At 38.5% G+C, this 23,186-nt stretch overlaps 1 long non-coding RNA gene across 2 annotated transcripts; it reads right to left on the bottom strand.

Moving 5' to 3' along the window:
- Nucleotides 1-7,826: 7,826 nt before the first annotated feature.
- On the bottom strand, nt 7,827-8,993 carry LOC111898716 (uncharacterized). Of its 2 annotated transcripts, none has more exons than XR_008225218.1 (3): nt 8,784-8,993; nt 7,979-8,061; nt 7,827-7,903 (listed from the first exon to the last, which is right to left on the bottom strand). It is a non-coding gene; the product is annotated as an uncharacterized LOC111898716 (long non-coding RNA). The 2 variants fall into 2 exon arrangements; XR_008225219.1 differs by having other exon boundaries at nt 7,829-7,883; nt 8,784-8,986.
- Nucleotides 8,994-23,186: the final 14,193 nt, after the last annotated feature.

The raw sequence follows: 23,186 nt of genomic DNA, 5'->3' as shown, positions 1-23,186 counted from the left end.
GATTCACAAATTATCATCAAAAAGGGATTTTCTACACTTTTAGCTGTTTACCAATAAAATTGTTTTAGTTGTTTATCAACTGCATTTTTAAGATTATATTGTTGTTAAACTATTTTCAAAACTGTGTTTAAATCATTTTTCTTTTTAAAAAGATATCTACACTAATATATTTATATAAGTAAGACTTGAAGGACTTAGGACCGATAGCTCGCCTTATTTCATGTTCTTGTTTGATGTGGTCTTAGGGTATCTGTTATCCGTCTGACTGTCGTCGATTTCTTAGTTATATATCATATATATTTGTGTTAGATATGAAAGTCTTCATCTCATACGATACCTTTGTTATTCAAAGGCAGGAAATCATACACTCTAGTTAACTATAATAGGTATAGTTAAGACTACTGCTCGTTACCTCTACTACTACTACACTCACTATAACTATATTACTACAAGTTAATACACATATAAGAGAACACTCTATGAAATGTACAAAAAGACTATTATACTATAATACAAGAGTATACACTAATCCAGAGTATAACACACTATCCCTCTATAAGACACTCTACCGCGCTTACACCATGTGACCAGGGCTTTCCGGAAGGAAGGCAACACTACATGTACAGATCTATACGGGGCGGACACTATTACATCCCGACTGTTAACTATAGTCCGAGCCGACTAGGCCCAGGGGTGGCACTACATCACTACACTACGCATGACTGGGAAGGTCATCGGGTTCTCTATTATCATTCAGTCTGGTTATATGAGGGGTTACACTTTTATCCAAATTAATACACTAAGACTTAAGCCTAAGCTAACATCACGAAGTAAGTAAGTATCTATTACTAATGGAAGTTTGCACCACTACCACTGTCAACAGGCATAACTTTTCTTCATCTATGTTACTCACGTGATATTTATTATCGTACTTTCACAACTGAAGGTTTTCAATGATAATAATTACACACAACTCAAAGGATTTAACTTACAATGTACTTTTCTGGAAAATATAGGATTTTCTAGGGATTTCTACTACTCATAAACATAAATTTCAGTTTTTATACTATAAGTTTGTAAACACTATTATACAACAACGACACTAAATTCTTATGAACTCAGCAGCTTTATGCTGATACTCGTTTTCAAAATAACTTGTATCCTCAGGTCAAAGATAGACAGGTACAGGTGCAGCTTATGGAGAAGATGGAGCACATACAAGACCCATCTATTACTTTTGTTATAATTTTGGTGTCTATTAAACTTTACAGAACACGTTTGTAATTAAAATTACTATATAAATGAAATGGTTGTTGTCGCTTGTTTTTACTATTATGCAATTGTTATGATACTGTACATGACGTCCTCCACCCCAGAACGCATTCCGCCGTTATCGGTTTTTGGGTGTGACAACTATAAGCATAATTACTTAGTGAGTTCCCCAAAATACTGATGGATTTTAGTCATAAGACATCCTATGTGCTCATACAAACCCTAATGGTTGGATCTAGGTTTCTCTGTTGTACATGCTTTGAATCCAAGACTATAAACCCTAATTCTAGCATATGGAAATCGATATTAACATATAATTAGGTTTATGATATTACCTTGATTGTTATGTAGAAATAACAATCCCAATTCCTCCTTGAATTGACTTTGGAAGGCTTAGAGTCACAAGTGTCACTCCTCTAATGGCTTACAAACACCAAGAGCAAATGGAGAAGGTATAAAGAGAAAGGAGAGAGGTAGGAATTCGTCCTTAGGACTTCTTGGGAAGGGTTAGACGAATTCATGAGCCTTAGGGGGTTTATATAGGTGTAAAGATTAGGGTTTTAGTCCTTATCCTTATCTAGTTGCTTGCCCACCAAGCAACTATAAGATAAGTCTTAGAAACCCTTATCCTAGTCGAATTATAAGGCATTATCTCCTTAAATTCGTTCACCCTATATTTAAGATAATCCTTACCTTATTTTGTAACTATCATATAATTACAATTAAGCCCCTCTAGTTTAATTAATTACACTTGATCACAAAATTAATTCTTAATTAATTATTGGCCAATATTAATTAAACAAATATGATTTCTCCTTTAATATATTATTCTTATAACATATTAATAAATCATAATAACCTCTCTCTCTATTTATTTCTCCAATCAAGTTGCTTTGGTGAAGGCAACCCAAAAGGACCATGCACCATCAGGTCAAGTACATACCAAAATAGTTATGGACTTAGACACTAATCCAACAGTCTCCCACTTGGATAAGTCTAACAACTATTCTGCATATGACTTCGGATCCCGATATGCAATCGTAGCTTTCCAAAGCCGCTGTCAACTCTGATCATATCAAATACGCGTGTCCTTAGATAAGGGATCATATATTCCTCCATTCTAGATATCATATGAGATATGATTTCAAATCATTCTCTTTGTTAATATCTCGATTCCCGATTTATGACGACTGACTAATTGAACAAATCAAATTAGCCCTAGCCCGGCCGAGCATTTACGTTTATCATCACTAAATCATCGAGGGGCCCAAAAGATATCGCTTTTATCCTACTTTGGATAAAAGGAACGGATAAAATTTGATACAATGCTTGCTTGCACTCACTAACCAAATCACACACAACAATATGTTTTATAACACCAAGTTACTAGTGCGTTTACATATTATCAATGTGCAACCGATTCGCAAGATACAACTCACACATCTCGGTTTCAAGAATATAAGATGTTATCATCTCACCAATCACTCGTGATACAATTCATGGAGTGATCCAAGTGAGCGTAGGTTTAATCCAATGCTCAAATTCATATTCATAAGCACTCATGAACGTTGCAGCAAACATTTGCTTATGTCTAATGCTCTTTAGACAATCCACACACCAATTCATGACAGTCTTCATTCATATCTACTTCCAACATATGAACGACTGTGGCCCATTTGAATAATTCGATTATTCTTAATAAACTCAATTATTCTGGAAGTCAAAACATGCAAATGTGAAACACAAGAATAATACTAATCCCATATGGCCTCAAACCTTTGAGTATAAATAAAACGCCTTTTATTTATCACCATATTGATTACTCATTATTTGTCGTTTCGGTTAATCAACTTCTTACTTGAATTACAACACTTGTCCCATGCTCCTAGCATGCATACAATGTTTACCTATGGTTCTTACTTCGTGAAATATATCAAATTGAACACATTTCCAATCTTTCTCATTTCACAACTCCAAATTCTTTTCCATAAGTGAAAGAATATCAAATTCTTGCTACTTATAGAATATGCTAGATTCTAACATTCTATGCAACTATCCTTTCGTAATGTCACTGCACCAAAGTCACAAAGACTATTGCCAATGATATTACAAAGTCCTCTATCGGAGATTGTTACAAGACAATTCCTTAGACATGATGTCTCTCACTCAAAGTACATTCCTTTGAACCTCCTTTTGCATAAAAGTTTCTAATCTAGTCATAGGTTTTCAATATTCAATTCCCCATATGGACACGTTTCCATATTTTCCATATGACAACTCATTCTTAATAGAATCTTTTTTATTCATAATAATGTCGATATGGTCGATCCAATATGGAAACATTTCCATATTTTCCAATATAATACTTCCAACTACTCACAAGCAACCAATCCTCGTCGAACTTTGGATTGTCCTTTGATAGTTGTTTAATTATTTTAGTCAAAACTGATTCTTGTCCTTTTTCCCTCTAAATGCGCTAGATATTTGGAAAAATTTAGAATGGTCAAACATTAAAGCATTTGCAATCGATCCTATACCCGAAGCGTATGGGACACGACGCATAATGTTTTATTTGCTATGTTCTCAAAATTCGAGTTGTGAAGAGGAATGCCGTAATCATAATCGAAATTTTAAGAACACACTATGTACCCTTGACTAAATTTATTAACATTTCTCAACCTAAGCCTTTAGATTTGAAATGAAGCATAATATTCTCTCCCTTAATTATAGCAAAACAACTTTATAACCCTTACTACTTTGCAAGGTATAAGTCTTGTTTTCTATAATTAGTATTGCCAACTTTGCAATATGTGCCTTAATACTCATACAATCATAACATTTATGCTCCCATTATCATGATGATTATTATAAAACATAACACTTATGCTCCCACTAGCTTCGACATGTATTCATAAACATCTTAACTTTCAAAAAAACAATGCTTATTGAATTTCTTAAGTTCATGTTTCTAATACTTAGTGCTTTGATAATCTTCTATCAAGGCTTCTTGAACTTATACACCTTTGCCTTAGATAGTTCATATGTGTGTCTAAACAATTGCCAAACCTCACAATTCAAATTATGGAAAGGGATACCCACTACTAGAAAAACAGCCTTTTACGACGCTCATTGCGCGTCGTAAAAGGCTCAGACGACGCGCAAATGCGTGTCAACGAAGGCCCTGTCATAAAGAGAGACGACGCTCATTTACGACGCGCAATTACGACGCACGTTTACGACACGCAATGCGTATCAAGGAAGGCCATGTCATAAAGGAAGATGACACGCATTCACGTGTCGTAACCTTACGACGCGCGTGTTAATGACACGCAATGCGTATCAAGAAAGGCCATGTCGTAAATGAAGATGACACACATTTTTGCGTATCGTAAATTTAAATGTTTTAAAAAAATAAATTTATATATTTATTAATTTTTAAATTAAATTTGCATTTAATTTCTCATAATAGAAATAAAATACCATATACAAAAAATACAATCCATTGCATAATATAAAATAAAATTTCATACTCAAAAAATAAAATAAATTGCACGAATTGTAATGTCATACAAAGAATCATTCAAATGTTAAACAAAAATAATACATCGCTAACATGGGTTATACATTCCTATAAAACTAACAAATAATCATACAACTCTGTTTCTTACTGGAAAGGAATGTCAAACATGATTACAAGTCTCCCTTAATCTTGATTACTCACCTGCTTAAGTAGAATGTTGTTGTTGAGAAGGTTACCTAGCAACAGAGAAAAACACAACACCTCTCCCATAATCACAACATCATTTACAGAGAAAGGGTTGTCAATTACTTTCATTCAATCACAAAAATATTAAATAAAAGGGTGAAACAGTAACTTACTTTTGATAAGTTGATCTCCCTTAGAGCAAACACAGCTAAAGCATTGAACAAGACCCTATTTCAAAATTTTATAAATACACAAATCATGATACCTGATATTGGAATACACACTTTGAGACATGAATAAATACGAGTAGATTAACCTGGATACATAGGAAGTAAAGATGGAAGGTGCCAGAACTCCGGGGGCATTAGGTTGGTTCCTTCCCACTCGCACAGACCAAGCCAGAACTCCACTTAATCCAGCACCAAAATAAGCCTGCATTCAGAAAGCTGCAGGGGTAAGTCACAATTCAAGAATCTGTTAAAATTTGAGGAATAACATGTTCAACCAAAACAATATTAGAAAACAGGGTTAAATGTGAAACATAGCAATGTAATAATTATCACGAACATAAGTCATGTTATCAACTTTCTGAAGAAGTATACCAAGACATTTGTAGGAGAAGAATACTCTCAATAAGATAATTTAATTAAAAAAATGTAACGATAATGATAATGAGTTCATACCTGTGAAGTAGTGCAGAATGCTCATCATCATATGTATAAAGCTCATACTGCTTTGCAAAAGCATTTCCAAGAGAAATGACCCAATCAATGTCTTGAACAACATCCAAAGTTTCTGCAAGAAACTGCAAACAAAAAAAGAAATAAATAATAATGACATGAAAAGTAAGACTATCAGTCTATAACCTCAACAATAAAACAAAACAAATTATTATTAAAATCAAATAATGATAATACAAATTGTTAAAAATTATGGGACAGCAGGGTCTTCTATGATGACATATAAAGCAGCCCTATTACAATATTACCCTTGTGGGACAGCAGGGTCTTCTTCTATGATGACAAATTGTGGGACAGCAGTACATGACTAAATGCATGTAGATTGATAAGGTTGTTTCTTTTTTACTTAATAAAATCAAAATGACTTGTCGTGCTAAGTGAGAGGTTGGTCACTTTATGTATTAAGACCCTCCCTATTACAATATTACCCTTGTTTATTTTTTTATTTTATTCAACTTTTGACAATCTCATGAAAAAGGCACTATCGACCTCGTTTTTTTTCAATGTTCACAGAATTTTAAGCAAAATGTTGGCATCTATTTACCTGTTGTTGTTTGTTTTAGAATTTGGAGAGAGAGAGAGAGAGAGAGAGAGAATCTTCATGCCTTTATGGTGTATCAAAGGAGGGCGCGAAAAGACAACCCAGTTACCATCCTAAGCAATTAGTGGTCCTAGACCATGTGAAAAACAGAGCTCATATCATAAGCTGATTTCATAAAAAGATATAAAAAGAAAGACTAAAGAGCCAGTACCAGTTGATCAAGCCCATGACATCTTTTGTGTGCCCAGTGAATTTGTTCATGACAAGTGGATCTGAAGGACATATTGCATTTGCTTGCAAAAAAAACTATACACAACCAAAGAAAAATGAAATTACATCAAACCAAATAAAGAAAAGGGTATTTTAGACATTTTTTTAAGAATGTGGTATATCAATTACTACCTGCTCAGCGAGTTTAGGTAAGTGACACCTAAAGATTAAAAACAAATAATTTAATCATATTACACTTTGATAATATTATCATTTTTTAATTTAAACTAGATAGGAACCCCCGCTTTGCGGGGGTTGGATTCAATACTTATGTTAAATAAAACCAACAGAAGACAGTTGTCGGTTTTGTGTGAAATATAGTACATTGCCTAAATTGTAGACATAGTAAAGTATATTGCTACTCACTTCAATTCGTCCATTTACAAATGCATAATAATTTTGAATATGTTGTAATATGTGATTAAAAAATGAATGTACATCGTAGCTATGGAAATTGTATTGTAGTTGATATCTTTCTATAAGTTGATAACTAACATTCAGAAACGATCAATCTAATAATAACAAAAGTAATAAGAATCGAACCAATAACATGATTATGATCTCATGCAACTCACATGTTTTACAGGATTACAACCACGATCTGGTAATCACAAATAAACAATAAATATTGATTCATAACAAATCTGTTTGAAAGAGAACTTGAAAAAAAAAAGGAAAAAAAAAGTAACCTCGACAATGTTTAAACAAATGGCTTTGAAGAGGTACAAAATAAAACGAAAAACAATAACATGTTGGTAAGAAGTTTCAATACTCTACTGTTAAAGAGTTTAAATGTCAATATCAACTGATTTTAAATAAAATTGCATATGTTTGAGAAATCTTAACGTCTTCATTTGGTTGGAAAAAAATCTCTCCAAATTCTCATTGTTGTTTTGAATTAGTTAAACGATAATAATATGCATAATTTTTTCCGTGACTTTGTTAAATATTTAAGATAAGACCAAATGACCATTTTACCCTTACATTCTAAAGAACAAAATTTGACAATATTCTTTAACGTGAGAGGATTGGGAGGAAAAAAGAAGAAGGGCAAATAGGTAATTAGTGTCTTAACCAATTATTTCATTCTGTCCAGGTTAAGTGAAAAAGAAACAGCCATGTAAGAGAAAACCAAAACTGTTGAAAATAAAAAAAAAATAACTATAAAAACAGTATGCAGGGGCATTTTGGCCCAAAACTGTTAAAATCAAATTTTTTAACTATAAAAATAGTATGGAGGGGCAGTTTGGTCCAAAACTGTTAAAATCAAATTTTCTTCACGATTATTTCCTATTGCTTACATGAGACCAGATTTGGAGGTTGAGCAAAAAGAACCATATCAGCAAGTACCTACCTGTACATGGAACCATTTTACTATAAATAGAGTATTTCTTTCCAATCGTATTCAAACAGGGAAGCGGGTATTATTATAAGGGAAAAAAGACTTACTCTTGGGGTTTGATGAACTCTCATAGGCCAAGAAGGGAACATGTCAAAAGTAGCCGATGGCCTTGGTACTGTTGTGTATAAAACTGCAACAAAATTACACAATTAAAAAAAATCTTTTACAATAAATCACATTCAAGAAATTAAAAACAAAACATAATCACACATTAAAAAAGATTGAAGTGGGTAGAAAATGGACTTCAAGTTGATGACCAGGGAAATCAAAACTACTATTATTATCTTTTATAAGAAGACTTCAAGTATCCCAAAGCTGTGACTCTTCTGGAAATTTTTTTATTATATTGTTTCAAACGGTTCCTCTAGCCTACCCTCCTGATTAATAATTATTACTTGTTTTCTTAAATCTCTTATTTGTTGTTGCTGCTATTTGGTTCATGTTGGTTGCCAGTTGCACCCTGATTTTATGCTTGATCACTTTGTCATACATAAAGAAAAGAAAGATGCCCAACGTATACAGGGGAAAAATCCATTCATTGATTGGGATAAAAAAACATACAAAAGAAAAGCTCACCCATGTTATTTAAATCTCTAAATAAAAAACAGTGAATTACTATGAGTGTGCTTCAAATGAGTTGGACCCATTGGTGGCTTATTTAGAGAATTGTATTCAGATACTGTAATATTATTTGATGTTGAGCGTTCGAACAATGATGCATATATATATATATATATATCAACACTGCAACAGTAGTTATATTTTTAACCCTATAAATACTAAAATGTCAACAAAATAAATTATCATTTCCAACAATCAATATAATGAGATGATGCTACAGCAAATACGAACCTCCTTTGAAGTCATTCAATCTGGCTAATGCAGAAAACGGATCGTCGTCGGTATCAGGAAGTGATGACTATATTCCTTTTTCTCTATTTCTTCACATCACCATGGCACCTCTGACCCACCACGACCGTCGATGAACACCAACAGCAATCCCTTAAAATGTTATGAAATTGAGGCTGACCCGCCACCGACTGAATCGCCACAGTAGCATATCGCCTAGAGAATCCAAATAAGAAAGAAGAGGTGGGGAGAGGAAGCGGATGGCAGAAGGAAAGGAAAAGAAAGAAAATAAAATAAAAGGAGTTGAGACGAAACCTGAAAGTATTCCACTGGTCCAAAAAAAACCCTAAATCTTCTCATTTTCTGCAATCGATTGTAATAATCACATCAACATGGCACCTCCGACTCACCACCACTGTCGATGAATAACTCACTGACCGAACCGCCACAGTAGCATATGGCCTGGAGAATCCAAATAAGAAAGAAGAGTATCAACACAATTAGATCACTCTGAAGACCAATCGGGAAATCGAAGCAGATCTTTACCATTTGCGTTCATAAGAGGTCGGAGTGGATATTAGCGAAAGCAGCGATGGTGGAGAAAATGAGTGACCGCCCGGATTAATTAATTACCTGCAAGTAATCCATGTAAAAGAGGTGAACTAAAAACTACAAAAAAATTAATTAATTACCTTTGGCATCATGAATGATTGCATTATGCCCTAATCGAGTTCGTTCGCACTTTCCGGTGGTCAGTACCGTCACGACGGCTGCCCTCCTTTTTTTTCGAAGGTAGAGCAAACAGGGAGAGGCGGTGGAGGAAATATTGACAAGGAGCAGAGGGATTAAACTAAGTCCACAAGGGCCGACGAACGCACCTGACCAGCCGGTCTCTTTTTCGTAGATTCTGATTTCCTTTTCTTCGATTGAACATCACAAAACCAACACGGGACCAACAGTTTTTCCTTCCTCCCAACCCCAGAAGACGTGGAATCGATGCCCTCTATTTTTGGAAGTCGGATCGATGGATACTCGTCCTTGTTAGATTTTTTTTAGGCTTCAAAATTGATAGATTTTTTTTTCGATTCTTTCAAGTTTGAATCAGAAAATGAGAAAGAGTTAGGGAAATCAAGAGTGCAATGCTCGTCCTTGTTAGGTTGAAGATGAAAGATAGATAGAAGATAGAAAAAAAAAAGGCGGGTTTTCAAAATTTTGGGGAATTCATTTCCCCCCTTGTCTACTAAAAGCGCGTTTCATTAAAATTATAAAGCAACAGGTACAGACGACGCGCGTTTAAGATAAAGCGCCCTCCGTGTTTTTAATTTTTTTTTCTTGAGACACTAAATTAAGGGCACGCAATAAAGCGTAACGTAAATCCTTAAATTTTTTGGAGAGATGACACTATTGTAAGGGCACGTCCTTTTGCGTATCGTTAATTATCGTGTGTCGTAAAAAGCGTGTCATTAAAGGTCTTTTTTCTAGTAGTGACCGTAACCATAATCGAATTCAAGAATGTAATTTTACAATCACTATCTTCTAAAAATCTTTCTTAGTGAAAGCATTTCCTAACAATCATTTTCATGAAGGAGGAAATCTTATGACACTTAGATTTAAACGGTGTATGTGTTCCTATCCATGTGAATTTGTCAAAACCAAAGTTTACGACAAATTCAAACTCATATGGATCGAACTTTCTTAATCTTGATTTCTTGCCTTATGGTAGCACAGCTGCCCACCATGTCTTCCAAGTAGTTAAGTAGCTCACCCTTTCCTATCAATGTAGCTTTCATTGATTAAGGTGCTTTGCCTTTTATGCGTTCAAAATGAGAACTCATAGAACTCACATGCATAATTAACTCGATTGGATTGGCACAGAAACAAAATAATGTCAACACGATAGGTTGTAAACCTCAACTCGTGTGCTAGTGAGGATCGATACAGTTTATTTGATTTGTTCTTGACACCTTTCAAGACCATTAAGACTCCCACTGACTCCTTGACATATAAGATTCTCTTTTCAATAAACATTTCTTGACAAACAAATATTCAAGAGTTAGTGTAGCTTTTATCAAGACAACACACTTCATAACTTTGGTCCTAGTTGGTCTTTGTCTTATCCAAGACATCACAACTTTCCACAATTAATGAATGTTATAAACCTTCTTAATACTTGTCACTCAATGTCACAATCTTGACTTTAAGACTTGTTATTGGAACGGAGTATGATTGACTTATTGATTTAACCATTTCTTCAATGCTTGATTTCTCTTATTAAACATACAATTGTACTAAGACTCACTTAGAGGATCAATTGAGATATGGTTCTTAATCATTAAGACCTATCATAAAGCATAAAAGGTACTCTCCCTTCTTCTTAGAATGGAGAAACTTTTATCTTTCTGCCTACTTGATTCTTCTTATTCGTTCTGCTATTGATTTAAACTTTTTTCAATCAATTTACAATCACACTTAATCTTGTAAGTATAATCATATTTACTAAACCTTTAGTAAATCATGACGAATATCATTGTTACTCTTATGGTGGACTTGATTAACACGCAACTTTGTGTATTCGATCTCCAAGTCCTTCACTTGACACTTTGTCAATGAATTAGTCTAATTTCCAAATATGAAATTTCTCATTCATCGTGCAACCAAGTTGCATGATTCCAAATTTCTGTCCAATTGAAACTTGGGCGATGAGAAACTCTCCCTATTTGGTAAATTCTCGACTTTTCCATAAATAAGAATCATATCCATTTGTTGTAGGAATATGCAAACACCAATTTTCATAATGATTTCATTGCAAGAAAATAAACAAATAAATAAATAAGTCAAACGAAAATTTATTTTATTTATAAAAGCAGCGGAAAACATTTGTCCTTACAATTCAAAATCCATTGAAAACTATGTATTTCAAAAGAAAATTTTCTAACAACTCTATCATAACTATCTAAGCTCAAAATCTAATCTTCAAGTCCATGCGATCAAGATCCATTCCTTGTGATTAGATTCATTTTGCTCTTTCACCAAGCTACCTTTCTTTTCACCGATCCTGTAAAACATTCAAATGCAATCTTATTACATTATGTATTAAGAATTAATGAATAGGAACATAATGGAGTTAGATAGTGGATTTTACCTGAAGCGCAGCCATACTCTTTGACTCTCACATCTTCTGGACTCTTCAGGCTCTTTGGGCAGACTTGTATCCAACGCCCTTTCTTTTGGCAGTAAACGCAGGTCGGTTCTCCTAGAACGTCCTCGGAAGCATGGTCGGTCGACTTTTCCAACAAATACGCTCCATTGCTTCGCCAAATCATTTCTGATTCAGCAGCAATGAGCATGTAAGTTAGGTCAATGAGGTTGTCGTCATGATTCATCATATAATACTTTCTTTTGAACTCATTATATGATTCAAGAAGTGACTGCAAAACCCAATTCACAGCCAACTCATTTGGGAATGACACACCCAACATTATCAACCTATCAATGTGTGATTTCATTCCTAGAACGTGGGCACACACGGGTTTACCATCTTCATGTTTCATTTCCAATAGGGCTTTAGTGATATTGAACCTTTCAATTCTTCGATCTTGTAGGTTGGGGAGAACAATAGGAGGAGGAGGAAGTGAAGCATGATTTCTTGTTCCTCGATTGAATCGTGGAATACCATCTTCATGTGGAATGCTTGTTCCACGGGATTTGTGAAGACCATAGTTGTCGAACTTTGACATCTACAAAACGGGAGAAAAACAAATTCAAGTTAGTTGATAGATTGAGTCCTTAGTGAATCACCCAAATGAAATACTAAGGCTAGGACGCAACATAATATTCTACAACTCGGGAGAGGGATGCCGTAACCCTAATTGCATAATATTTGAAGGTAAGTGAATGACGATTCACTAATTTCCACCACGAAAAACGAAAAGAAATTTAAGTTTTAAACCTATGAAAACTCCTAGATCCTTTGAGATACATTGAACTTTCAATGGCATGTTTAAATCTTGATATGCCCCTCTTGTTAGTGACTGGGATGCCGAGGATCACAAAGCGGGTGTGAATAACCATGCAAACTACATGGTGCCCTCACATGTTACAGTCACCTATTCGATGTGCCGGTAAACCATACACGCTCCACCGAACCATGACAAACATTGAGTCACCCTTTGCTACCTTTGCTTAGAACCATTTAGTGTGCCGGTAAACCACACACGCTCCACTAACGTCTTCGCAAGGGCACAAAGTGTAATTTCATGGAATTGCATCAATTCACTTTTGCCTAAGTAACTAAGATTGGGAATTTTATGAAAACATTTAGTTACTTTAATAATTCATTATACTTATAATGGAAGGTTTCGTCCTATCCTACCCGTTCGGCTAACGACCCTCCACTAGTCAAGAGTGCGGTGGGTAAGAGTGGATACCCATTCAATCGCCATTTTATAGGCAATTTCCTTAAACACCCCTTATAGACCAGCTTCGTGAATGAGGCCTACTAACGGTAAGACTGACTTTTACTCATACATATATATAATGTTAGACTTTTAATGTTATATATAGTATAGGGTGTATTTTATACTTTCAAAAAGCTAGGTGGTCAAATTTAACAATTATACTTTTAATTCAATTAAATTGTAAACCTAAACTTTTATGGATTTATTAAATCTCTTTTAATTATACACCTTAATTAATTAATAAAACCATAAGGGAGTGATTTGAACCTTTTCAAAACTATACTAGGGTTTTAGAATTTAACATTCCTAATTAAACTTTTAATCAACTTTTAAATTCCAAAACTTGAGGGCGAGTTTTGAAACATTTCAACACATTAGGGTTTAGAATTTAAATATACATCAAAATTAAACTATTAATCAAAATTTAAATTCCAAAACTTGAGGGCAAGTTTTGAAACCTTTTTCAAAACATTAGGGTTTCAACTATTTAAATTTCAAAACAACAAAACTTTTGGGTTCAAATTTAAACTATAAAACCTAAGGGGAAAATATGAAACTTTTTATAACAACAAGGATCAAATAACAAATAATCTAAATTAACAATTAATCACATAATTATCCATATTTGATTTATTTAATGATTTCTTACAAAACAATTTATCAATTTAATTTAAACAATTATCACATAAGGAAACAATTATCTTATTAATTGATAAATATCTTCAATTAGATCAAAATATAGTCAAATATATCATATAATCAGATTAATATTGATCTAACATGATAATGTAACTATCCCAAAGCAAAAACAGCAAGAAATCCCGGATATAACTCTGTCTGACGCACCGACTCGCCGAGTCACCCTCTGGAACTCGCCGAGTAAGGGCAACTCGCCGAGTCCATCAAGCAGAACACCAAAAATCGAATTTTTTCAAACATACCAAGCATCAATACAATAGAAACCAATCAAGGCTCTGATACCACTGATGGATTTTAGTCATAAGACATCCTATATGCTCATACAAACCCTAATGCTTGGATCTAGGTTTCTCTATTGTACATGCTTTGAATCCAAGACTATAAACCCTAATTCTAACATATGGAAATCGATATTAACATATAATTAGGTTTATGATATTACCTTGATTGTTATGTAACAATAACAATCCCAATTCCTCCTTGAATTGACTTTGGAAGGCTTAGAGTCACAAGTGTCACTCCTCTAATGGCTTACAAACACCAAGAGAAAATGGAGAAGGTATAAAGAGAGAGGAGAGAGGTAGGAATTCGTCCTTAGGACTTCTTGTGAAGGGTTAGACGAATTCATGAGCCTTAGGGGGTTTATATAGGTGTAAAGATTAGGGTTTTAGTCCTTATCCTTATCTAGTTGCTTGCCCACCAAGCAACCATAAGATAAGTCTTAGAATCCCTTATCCTAGTCGAATTATAAGGCATTATCTCCTTAAATTTGTTCACCCTATATTTAAGATAATCCTTATCTTATTTTGTAACTATCACATAATTACAATTCAGCCCCTCTAGTTTAATTAATTACACTTGATCACAAAATTAATTCTTAATTAATTATTGACCAATATTAATTAAACAAATATGATTTCTCCTTTAATATATTATTCTTATAACATATTAATAAATCATAATAACCTCTCTCTATTTATTTCTCCAATCAAGTTGCTTTGGTGAAGGCAACCCAAAAGGACCATGCACCATCGGGTCAAGTACATACCAAAATAGTTATGGACTTAGACACTAATCAAACAAATACCACATACAACACATAAGCCCCTCGAGGCTATAACTCGGTATGACCCTCCGATCAATGTGTCTCAGCGGGACCCTCTAGTCCCGTAGCTCGTTGGACCCATTCGGTCCGGTCTAGCTCGTTGGACCCTCCGGTCCAGTCTAAATCGTTGGACCCTCTGGTCCGATCTGAATCATTGGACCCTTTGGTCCGGTCTATATAACACATACCATACATATAACACAATGCACATAAATCTCATACATACACATACACATCACACACAAGACCCTCCGGTTTGCAGATAGATACCACTCTAGGGAATGTATAGTGAGAAGACTCACCACGGGTAACTCGGATAAATCTCAAACTCGAAATACAGATATAGCCTCCGCTTAATCACCTAAAATAAATACTCATAATCAATACAGCTCTCAAAGGCAAGACTTACCCTTCTCTAAATTCTCTTAGAAGGGTAAAAGACCATTTTACCCTTCTAATGGTTTAACGGTCCCAATATTGACTAAACCCTAAAAGTAAACGAAGGTCAACCCTCCGGAGTACGCAGCGCGTAACAACTCTATACGTTGGGCGTACTCGGATGCTTCACGGAATCGGGGAGCTCAACCCCTTACACTTCGCGTACTGGGATTACGCCCAATGTAAGTCCCAGTCTTATACTCTTTTTGATTTTTGGTCTTAAACGGTTAAGACATAAGCTCCAATTCCAGATCTGACTATTCTAAGGCCACTTAATTCATAAACTCGAAACCTTTAAGCCTTTACATGGCTGTAAAGGTCACCAATCACTCCAAACACCTTTCCTCTTTCCTCATTAAGCCCTTATCTCATGCATGACTTATTATTAACATCCAAGATTGGATTTTTATGGAGCTACAACACATATTACACTGGAATAGGGAAAATCTATGCTTATGGAGACCCTTTGCTCATAAAGTCTCCACCTTGGGGCAAAAAACCCTAAAAATGGGTCCATAAAGCACAAATCAAAGATGCCAAGGAAAGCTTTGAGCTTTTTACCTCCAAGTGAAGCTCCAACCTCTGTAGAACTCACATCTAAGCTTGTCCTCCAACTTCTAACTTCCAAAATGGCCTCCTCTTCTTCTTCACCACCACCAAATGGCAGTTTCAAGCTTCAGAACACACACAAAGTCTTATAACAGCGTTTTGCTCTCTTAGGGTTTCACTCTCTGTAATATGGTAGCTGGGGTAAGGACGATATCATTCCTTTTATAGTTCTCAAGTCTCATTTAAGGTTTTGCATCTAAGCCAGTTACGCTCAGCGTAACTTTGGTACGCCGAACGTACCTAGTTGAGTCTATGTCCATAATAAGCGCATGAGTACGCGCAACGTACCCTTCAGTACACCCAGCATACTCATTTTCAACATTTTTCACTTAGGGGCTAAACCTGACAATTTGGAAAAGATGAAGGGTAAAGGAAATATACCTGAATTTCGGGATGTTACAATTCTCCCACACTAGAATCAGACTTCGCCCTCAAAAGTCTCTCTCTGCAAATAACTCTGGATGCTGCTCCCGTATCTCCAACTCCGGCTCCCAAGTCAGCTCGGATCCTCTCCGATGTTGCCACTGGACCTGAACCAAGGGCACCTCCTTGTTTCTTAGAACCTTGATCTTCCGATCCAAGATTACAATCGGCCTCTCAATATAATTCAGACTCACATCCACCATAATATCCTCAAGCGGCACTACCGCCATCTCATCGGCTATACACTTCCTCAACTGAGACACGTGGAAGGTATCATGTATCTCGCTCAACTCCGCAGGTAGCTCTAAACGATACGCTACCCTGCCCACCCTTGTGGTCACCCTGAAAGGACCAATGTACCGAGGCCCCAGCTTGCCTCTCTTCTTATATCAGATCACTCCTTTCCAAGGAGATACCTTCAGGAGTACGAAGTCTCCAACCTGAAACTCAAGCTCGGATCGTCGCCTAACCGCATAACTCTCCTGACGACTCTAAGATGTCAACAATCTCTGTCTGACCTGCTGTATTTGCTCGGTTGTTTGAAGCACTATCTCAGTGCTACCCATCACTCGCTGCCCTACCTCTCCCCAGCAGATGAGAGTCCGACATCTCCTCCTATACAAAAGCTCAAAGGGAGGCATACCAATACTCGAATGATGGTTGTTGTTGTAGGAAAACTCAGCCAACGGTAGGTATGTGTCCCAACTTCCTCTGAAGTCCAATACACATGCTCAAAGCATGTCCTCGAGCGTCTGAATCGTCTGCTCACTCTGCGCGTCCGTCTGTGGGTGGTAAGCGGTGCTGAAGTGCAACCTTGTACCCAACTCCTCATGAAACTTCTTCCAGAACCTGGAAGAGAAACGTATATCTCCGCCATGCCGCGACACCACCTCCCTCACGTATATCTCCGCTAGCCTCTCCGCGGAAAAGCTATCACTGATAGCAAGGAAGTGAGTGCTCTTCGTCAGTCGGTCAACGATCACCCAAATTGCATCGACACACCTTGTGGTCCTCGGCAATTTGGTGATGAAATCCATAAGAATCTGTTCCCACTTCCACTGGGGAACCTCAAGTGGCTACAACTTGCCATAAGGACGCTGGTGTTTGACCTTAACCCTGCGACAGGTCAAGCACCTCTCAACAAACCACGCAACATCCCTCTTCATAAAGGGGCCACCAATACTCTCTCTTTAGGTCTAAATACATCTTAGTGGCCTCGGGATGGATCGAGAACCTCGATCTGTGCGCCTCCTCTATCAGTGTGGTACGTACCCTGCCCGCAAATGGCACCCAAATCCGACCTTGAAATGTCATAAGCCTTTGGCTATCAGTAACGAACTCAGATACCTGCCCAATTATCCACTCTCTCTTGTTGTTCTCTAGTCTCACAGCCTCTGCCTGGGCCTCTCGTATGGTACCCAACACCGGAGTCATCACCGTCATCCTCATACAAATGTCTCGTATCGGGGCACTCTCCGCCCTGCGGCTCAGGGCATCGGCTACAACGTTAGCCTTGCCCGGGTGGTACCAGATCTCGCAATCATAATCCTTTACCACATCCAACCATATCCTCTGACGCATGTTCAGGTTGGGTTGATCCATCAAGTACTTCAAAACTCTTATGGTGCGTGTATATGGTACACTGAACCCCATACAAATAATGACGCCATATCTTGAGGGCGAACACCATTGCCCCCAACTCCAAATCGTGGTTGGGATACCTCGTCTCATGAGGCTTCAACTGCCTAGATGCATATGTTATCACGTGCCCTCTTTGCAAAAGCACCGCACCCAATTCCGATATAGATGCGTCATAGTACACCACAAAATCCTCCATACCCTCCAAAAGGGCTAACACTGGGGCTTCGCATAATCTCTGGCGAAGAGTCTCAAACGAGGTTTGCTGCTCTGGACCCCACATAAAAGCCACGCCCTTCCGGGTCGACCTGGTGAGAGGAACGACAATCTTAGAGAAATCCCTGATAAATCTCCGGTAATAGCTGGCTAACCCTAGAAAACTCCTAATCTCGGTGGGGGATCTCGGCACCTCCCAACTCATCAGAACCTCAATCTTGGCCGGATCGACCAATATCCCATTTTGGTTGACGAGATGCCCGAAGAACTGGACCTCTCATAACCAGAAATCGCACTTGGAGAATTTTGTGTAAAGCCTCTTCGATCTCAAAACTCTAAGAATCTCTCTCAAATGCTCCTCATGTTGCTCTCCGGATCTTGAATACACTAGTATATCGTCGATGAACACGATCACTGATCGATCTAACATCAGCCTGCATACTCTGTTCATGAGATCCATGAACGTTGTTGGTGCATTGGTGAGCCCAAAAGGCATCACCACGAACTCATAATGCCCATAACGAGTCCTAAACGCCATCTTATGGATATCCTCATCGGGCACTCTCATCTGATGATATCCAGACCTCAATTCAATCTTGGAGAACCAAGACGATCCCTGCAACTGATCGAACAGATCGTCGATCCTCGGTAAGGGGTAACAATTCTTGACCGTCAACTTGTTCAACTCCCGGTAATCAATGCACATCCGGTGTGAACCATCCTTTTTCTTTACAAAAAGGATCGGCGCTCCCCATGAAGAGCTACTCGGTCGAATAAACCCCTTCCCCATCAGCTCCTGAAGCTACAAGGATAACTCCTGCATCTCTGGCGGCGCAAGGCAATAGGGTGCCTTGGCAATGGGAGCCGCTCCTGGAACCAAATCGATGCAAAACTCCAGCTGCCTCTCGGGAGGCAGACGCGACAATTCCTCCGGGAAAACGTTCGGGAACTCTCGAACAATCGGTACATCACCAACCGAACTCGGCCTCTCTGCAGTCACTTGTGTATTCATCACATAGGCCACAAACCCACTACAGCCCTGCCGTAGGCTCTTCCTCACTCTAGCAACCGAACAAAACACTGACTCAGAACGGGTACCGTCTCCATACACCGTAAGTACTCCCCCACTAGGGTCTCATATGGTCACCAATCGATGCTCGCAGTCGATAACGACTCCGAATCGGCTCAACCAGTTCATGCCCACGATGACACAGACATCCCCCGTCGCAATCGGTACCAGATCTATCGGAACTCAACGCCGAAGATCTCGAGTACACATCCTCGAATCACAACAGTAGCATATACCGCTTGCTCATCAGTTATGGAAACTCGAAGAGGTTGACTCAACGCCTCTCAACGGATACTGATGTGCTGGCTAAACACTAAAGACACGAAAGATCGACTTGCACCCGAGTCAAATGACACCAAAGCAGGTACAGAACTCACAAGAAAAGTACCTATGCATATCATAATATAAGCACAATATCTCAAACTTAGAATAAATAATGAAAGAATACATACCAGCCACGACATCGGACGCTGCGCGGACCACCTCTGTTGTCAACTGGAAGGCTCTCCCGCGAGGCTTCGGTGCCTCGGCCATTGCTGGCCGGATCTCGGTAGCTCTGGCAGCAGGTGCAGATCCCTGTGGCGATCCCTATAGCAGCTGTGGGCACTTAGCCTTCCGATGGCCAGTCTGGTTGCAATGAAAGCAAACCGAGAATCCCTTGGGGCAATCCCTCGCAAAATGCCCCTCCTTCCCACACTTGTAACACAACCCGGCTCTGCACACCCCCTCACGACTCTTGCCACACTTCCCATAAGTGCGGCCCTTCGGACCTCCAGATCTCAAATCAGCGGGCTTTGCCCGCTTGGCTGCCGGCTGAGCCTGCATCGGTCGCCTGTCCCTCCTCTGAGACTCGACATCCTCCCTGACCTGAGTCTCCAGCTTAATCTCCCTCTTCCAGGCATTTGCCTGCAGCTCAGCAAATGTCCCGTATGACGAGTTCTCCATGAACTCACGAATGTCCCTCCTCACTATGCTCAAGTATCGGCTCATGCGTGCCTACTCAGACGACACGTGCTCAGGGAAAAACAACGCCCTCACGTGAAACATCTGTGTGATCACCGTCACAGACTCTGTCCCCTGCTTGAGGGACAAGAACTCTTGTGCCAACCGTTCTCTCTCCACCGGGGGAACATACCCATCCCTAAACATGGTGGTGAACCTCTCCAGGTCACCGCCAAAACCTCCACCGTAGTGAAATCCGTCGTCACAAACTTCCTCTACTCCTTCTCTCCCAAGTGAAGCTGGTTCAGTGCTAACCGAACCCTCAGATGTTGCGGACTCGAACATGTGTAGAAGCCTCCCTCGATATCAGAAATCCATCTCATCGCAGCAATCGGATAATGCGTCCCATCAAACTCCGGTGGCTTCGTGTTGCTGAACTCCCGAAACAGCAATGACTCACCCCCCCCCCCTGAGGTCTAGCAGTAGCCACAGCTGCAGTAGTTGTAGCAGCCGCAGCCTCAGTAACCGTTGCGTATCTCTCGTCAAACGTCTCAATCAAGGTGGTCTTGATAGACCCAAACATCTTCGGTATCTCTGCACGGATAGCCACAACCACCTCATCATGGATCATCTGAAAAAGCTCCTCGTCACTCACGCCACTGGTCTCTGGTCTGTGGCATGTCCCAACCATGATGTCTCTTAAATACAACATCAAAGTATCAAAGACTCGCTCGAGTATACTCACACTCGCTAACTCAACCCTCCTTGCTCTTAGTACCCTAAGGATTCTTACTTGGACTGCGCACTGATCCAATGTTTTCAGTAGTACGGTCCCTATACTATCTTCCACACCGCATCAACATTTATTCCAAGTCCTCCTCCTAGGATCCCATAACACAAGTACTATACATCTCGCTAAGCATAGGCAACCCTTCGGTAGACTTCTCATAAGCTCCTCACTGCTACCTATTCACTCTCGAAGCATCTCATAGTAGCAGTAATCTCCTAGGATAAGGCATCACAAATCAATCCACTCTAGTCCTAATAGGTTTACCTAGCCAACTCTAGCATGCATAACATATCATATCATATCTCATAACACATAATGTAAGGGTATTTTAGGAAATCACCGTTCGGGTGTTGGCTGATTGTACACACTGCTTATTTCTGCTTTTCTCAAAGTCTTTTATCCTTTTAGAAAAATTGTTACTTTTTATGAAAAACTTTCTCAAATCCTCAGTTTGAGTTCAGATACGCCCGAAGGTGCATCCGAATCCCTCAAACCAAGGCTCTAATACCAACTTGTAACGACGTAAAAATTTTTAAAAAAAATTTCATTTTTCAAACAACATAAAAATCAAATAATATTCTCAAATCTCATATTCATCCAATGTCATTATAATAAAACATATCCCAAGATCACAAAATACAATCCTCGGTCAGTGTGTACAAATCATGTTGGCGCCTTCCCGCGATCCTCGTTGGTACTTGAAACAAATATCACATAACATTGTAAGCATAATTGCTTAGTGAGTTCCCCAAAATACCACATACATCACATAAGCCCCTCGAGGCTATAATTCGGTATGACCCTCCGGTCAATGTGTCTCAGCGGGACCCTCTAGTCCCGTAGCTCGTTGGACCCTCCGGTCCGGTCTAGCTCGTTGGACCCTCCGGTCCGGTCTGAATCGTTGGAGCCTTTGGTCTGGTCTATATAACACAATGCACATAAATTTTAGACATACACATACACATAACACACAAGACCCTCCGGTCTGCACATAGATACCACTCTAGGGAATGTATAGTGAGAAGACTTACGTTGGGTAACTCGGATAAATCTCAAACTCGATATATAGATCTAGCCTCCGCCTAATCACCTAAAATAAATACTCATAATCAATACGACTCTCAAAGGCTAGACTTAACCTTCTCTAAATTCTCTCAGAAGGGTAAAAGACCATTTTACCCCTCTAATGGTTCAACGGTCCCAATATTGACTAAACCCTAAAAGTCAACGAAGGTCAACCCTCCGGAGTACGGGACGCGTAACAACTCTGTACGCTGGGCGTACTTGGATGCTTCAAGGAATCGGGGAGCTCAACCCCTTACGCTGCACATACTAGGATTACGCCCGGCGTAAGTCCCAGTCTTATACTCTTTCTGGTTTTTTGTCTTAAATGGATAAGACATAAGTACCAACTCCATATCTGACTATTCTAAGGCCACTTAATTCATAAAGTCGAAACCTTTAAGCCTTTGCATGGCTGTAAAGGTCACCAATCACTCCAAACACCTTTCCTCTTTCTTCATTAAGCCCTTATCTCATGCATGACTTAATATTAACATCCAAGATTGGATTTTTATGTATCTACAACACATATTACAATGGAATAGGGCAGATCTAAGCTTATGGAGACCCTTTTCTCATAAAGTCTCCACCTTGGGGCCAAAAACCCTAAAAATGGGTCCATAAAGCAGAAATCAAAGATGCCAAGGAAAGATTTGAGCATTTTACCTCCAAGTGAAGCTCCAACCTCTATAGAACTCGGGTCTAAGCTTTTCCACCAACTTCTAGCTTCCACAATGGCCTCCTCTTCTTCTTCACCACCGCAAAAGGCACTTTCAAGCTTAAGAACACACACAAGCTTATAATAGGGTTTTGCTCTCTTAGGGTTTCACTCTTTGTATTATGATGGCTGAGGTAAGGACGATATCATTCCTTTTATAGTCCTCAAGTCTCATTTAGGGTTTTGCCTATGAGCTAGTTACGCCCAACGTACCTAGTTGAGTCAGCGTCCATAATAAGT

This window comes from Lactuca sativa, chromosome 7, assembly GCF_002870075.4.
Source record: "Lactuca sativa cultivar Salinas chromosome 7, Lsat_Salinas_v11, whole genome shotgun sequence".
Classification (NCBI taxonomy): Eukaryota; Viridiplantae; Streptophyta; class Magnoliopsida; order Asterales; family Asteraceae; genus Lactuca; species Lactuca sativa.
This window is presented reverse-complemented; position numbering and strand designations above follow the sequence as displayed.